This window comes from Papaver somniferum, chromosome 6 (genome assembly GCF_003573695.1).
Source record: "Papaver somniferum cultivar HN1 chromosome 6, ASM357369v1, whole genome shotgun sequence".
NCBI lineage: Eukaryota > Viridiplantae > Streptophyta > Magnoliopsida > Ranunculales > Papaveraceae > Papaver > Papaver somniferum.
The window spans coordinates 143,765,482-143,770,184 of NC_039363.1; positions in this window are offsets into that span (position 1 = coordinate 143,765,482).

Below are 4,703 nucleotides of genomic sequence, written 5' to 3' on the forward strand. Positions count from 1 at the left end.
TGATTGATCCTTGAACACTGGTCTTTGGTACCGTTCAAGTGATTTCTCTTGTATTCAATTAGACTCTCATATTTCTATTTGCTTGAGTAAGAATTGAATCGCTCTTTGATATACTTTATTAAGATTGAGTCCAGTTGATTCTCTTGAAAGTATATTGGAGTTAGTCCATACAGATTGTTAATCGAAATATTGGGTGTGGTTGTTGTACCCCTTCTTTTTCACATATTTCTCGAAATATGTGTTAGTAAGCTTTCTCTTTGACAAAGTTCATCTTTTATTCTTGACGAAAATCAAAATATGATCATGTGAAAATATCCTGGTAACATCTTACATGATTTGTGTGAGATAGTCATTTGATGTAGACTCGGAATGTTTCGTATTGATTATTTGATCACTTGAAAATTGCTTTGAAGCTAATAGTTTGTGTGAGACAGCTATTCTTGTCTTCCAAGAATGTTTCAATGATTAAAATGGAGTTCTGGAAAATTAACCTTTAATTGGATATAACACAGTATGTGTACTGTTGCAAATATACTCCAAGTCCGGGAATTGAATATGCATACTCGTATGCATACTGATTCAACAGTTGAAGTCCGGGAACTATAGTACGCATACCCGTATGCGTACTTATTTCAACTGAGTTCGGTCATGAACGACGGTATGCGTACCCATTTGCATACCTGAGTGGGTTATGTTCTAAAATCGGTTATGTATGTGTACATACTCATGAACAAATACATTTATATAATAAGGAATGCATCTTTGCAAACTGTGGTTATAATGTTCATGAAATGATTTAGTGAATCAAAACCGATTTTTCTTCAATTGTGTCTCGTATACTTCTATGATGATATAAACAATTGAACAACTCTATAACTAGTTTCATTTGATACATTTGAGCTAGTTGTGATTAAGATGAACAAGGTTGATATGAAAGTGTTCATATGGCTAACTTCAGTTAACTATTATTGAGCCAACTAAGTGTACACGTTTAGGTACAATTACCTGTATCTAAATGAAGGTACATTTCACATGTGTGTAACAAGCTATGTAATCTAACGGTTGAAAGATATTAGCTTGAATCTAATCATGTTTTCATCTAACGGTGAATATTGAATGGTTTGTTACCAAGGTAACATTGATTGCAAACCCTTATTTGAAGACTATATAAGGGAGAACTCTAGCAAGTGGGAAACCTAATCCTCACACCTTCTATGTGATACTAGTTGCGACTAGAGTCGATTCTCCTTTAACCTAGGTTTTTCCTAAAACCATTATAGGCTAACGACTTAAAGACTTCATTGGGATTCTGAAGCTACACCCAACTATTTTCTCCGTAGTTGCGTGTTCTGTTCTTACTTTGTTCTATCGTATTGAGTACTATCTTATCTAAGATTTGCTCGAGATTTAATCTACAATAGGTAAGATAAAAAGTAATCGCAAAGCTCTTCGTCTCATTATTTCTGATTCCACAATATCTTGTTTCGCTTCCACGCGATTAAGATTATTGTGAGGTGTTTGATATTTCTAGGTTGTTCTTCGGTAATATAAGTCTGGATTATCAATTGGTTTTTGTTCACCTTGATTTATAAAAATACGGAATGAAAACTCGTAGGTATTTCTATGGGAGACAGATTTATCTATTCAATAAACTTTTATGTGTGAGACAGATTGGTTTATCAAGTATTCGACTTTGGGTCGTAGAAAATTTTGGTTGTGGGTGAGATCAGCTAAGGGAATCAAGTGATCTGAGTCCTGCTGGGATTCAGAGGCGTAAGGAACACGACTGTACCTTAATCAGTGTGATATTGGTTAGGGCTCAACTACATTCCATTCCGAAGTTAACTTGTCGTGGGCTAGAGTCTGTGGCGGCTTAATACAGTGTGGCGTTCAAATCTGGACTAGGTCCCAGAGTTTTTCTGCATATGCGGTTTCCTCGTTAACAAAATTTCTGGTGCCTGTGTTAGTTCTTTTCTGCATTATATTTTCTATATAATTGATATATCACAGGTTGTGCGCAATTCAATTAATTAGATAACCCAACCTTTGTTTGTTGATATAAATTGATTGACACCTGAACATTGGTCTTTGGTATCATTCAAGTTGTTTCTCATATTAATCCAGCTCACAGATTTTTATCTGATCGATTGAAGGTTGATTTGAGAAACTGAGATATAACTCTTGGATATATTTTCCTTGATTGAGTCTGACTGTCTAGTTGATTCTCTTGGATTTTATTGGAGTTAGTCCATACATATTTCCTAAACGAAATTATTGGGTGTGATTTTTAGACCCCCGCTTTTTCAAATATATAAGCACCTGATAGTTTATTGTCTTAGAAGACCTATCAGACAGGATAGATTAAGAGTTCATCAAACAAGATGGACTCACATTTGAAGTCAAGAGTTCATCAAACAGGATGAACTCCTATTAGAAAATAAGAAAATGTTAAGAAATAAAAAGTAAGTCAAAAGTTCACCAAACATGATGAATTCCTATATGAAGTATAGAGTTCATCAGAGAAGATGAACTCCATCTACATAAGAATAATAGTTCATCGACAAGGATGGACTTCATCAAGTATCAAAAGCATTAACATAAGCAATACATTTTAAGGTAGTGTGTTACCTCTCTGAATTGAAAAACATTAATTTCCATTTTTTCTTGCAAATATTGTTGATTGTCCACCTTGCGAACCTAAGACGATAAGGTTCTCGTCGGCTTGATCTTCCACTTCGTACTTGGGTATTAACGTTTCTGATTTTGGATGCTCAGCAAGCAAAACTTGTAAAAGGAGAATTTATCAGCACCAACAGTAGTTACACTAGTTAGTTATAATATACAAGTCATTGTAACATTATTCAAATTTCATCTCACCAGTAGATACACATAACATCCTTCAATAGACATTCTTGCTACATCTTCCATGATATTCTTGTGTATGGGGTGAGGCCAGAAGACTTTATCTTCATACTGAAGGAAGCCTATGTACTTAGTAGTAAGAAAGACTGTTGACAGCAAGAAAATCTCCATCATTGTAACAAGATCTTCGTTGCGTGTCTTGGATTTAACCAACTCAAGGATCTTAGTCTTCAATTCTGCATTTCTTATTTCATGATTATTTTTTTTTGGTGGGTGTGGGGGAGGGGTGGGTGGGGGGAATTGATATCTTTTAGAAAACTTCCCTAGTCTGTGATCAGTCATACCTCTGGGTTCCAACATGGCATCTTATATTCCTCCTTCATCTTGGATACATGGAATGCCAAACATTACTGATAACCCTTCAGGTGAAGATCTTATAACGTATGTCACGCCCCCAATTGTGAACTCAAATATACCCTCTTTCCCAAGAACTTTTTTGTTGCTTCCAAGAGAATTTGACAAGATTTCATTGACTTAATCCACTCCGAGGGAATAATTTTATCTTCTAGAAAAACTTTTATTACTCTCTAGAATGGACTTTATTTCAAGAGTGCAATATGTTCTTCATTTAGAGCCTCTCCTTTTTCCAGTTTTCTAATGCTACCAGTTAGAGAAATGAAAGCAACAAAGCCACCCTTGAACCTTTACTTTTTTACTACCTTTGCTCCCATTTTTGTCTACAAAAATAAAGGAAAAAAGTATGTACAAATGATAACATCGAAGATTTCATAAAAACAAAATGAAGTTTAGAATGAACTTTATGAAGTTATAAGTTTTCATCAAACAAAATGAACTAAGAATATATATTTATGTATGACTAACAGATTGAGAGTTCAACTAAGAACACAGCACAGAAAAGACACTTAGCAGACTCTGCATTAATGAATAATGCAACTAGGAGCTTAGATAAAATTCATAGAATATCTGGAATTATTGCAACATGCACCAATATTATTCTAATAAATTTCGTATGTAAAGATACTTAATTACTCAATACATATGTATGCAGGACATAGGCACTCATCAGCTTTAAATGGCTCCAATTCTTTACAGAGTGAAGGCACATAAATATATGAATTTTATGATTTTAGCCTTGAATTAAAAACCATCACCAACGATAGTTTAGCCCACGTTGCAATAATTTATGGGTCCATCCCTGATTTATAGCCCTTGAATGAAATAAAATCTATAATCCAGCCACAAAAATAAATAAAAGGTATGTGAAATTAGCATTTAAATAAAAATAAAAGCATTGCAAAACCCAATAATATAGCCAAATATGACGAGGAAGATTAATTTTCTTGAAGTTAAATAAACAAGCTAAGTGCACGTGCCTTGCACATGGGATTAAAAAACATGGCACTGTTTAAATCTAAAACTTAGTTCAGATTCAGTTTCTCTAAACCCTTAATTATCGTATGCATTCGCAATTTGGATATGTTCAAATCAAAACGATAGCTTACTCTGTAATCATCATCCCCATCATTACGGGGCAGAAATTTCTGAGCAAAAGGCCGAAAAATAGGAATCTCTTCAATGTGAGTTGAAAATTTTGATTAGAAACTAATAGTTTGAATCGTAAAAATACGCAAGATTGCACATTCTATAGCCTTAATTTGTAACGATGAAGAGAACGGAAAAATTTACATGGCGTTTGAAAACTATATCACCCTGTTTCTCGATTTTGGTCGTTACAAAAAATAATTATTATAAATGAACTCCTAAAAGAAACTATTCCCTCCGTCCCAAATTAGATGAGCTAGTTGGTTTAAAATTTTGTC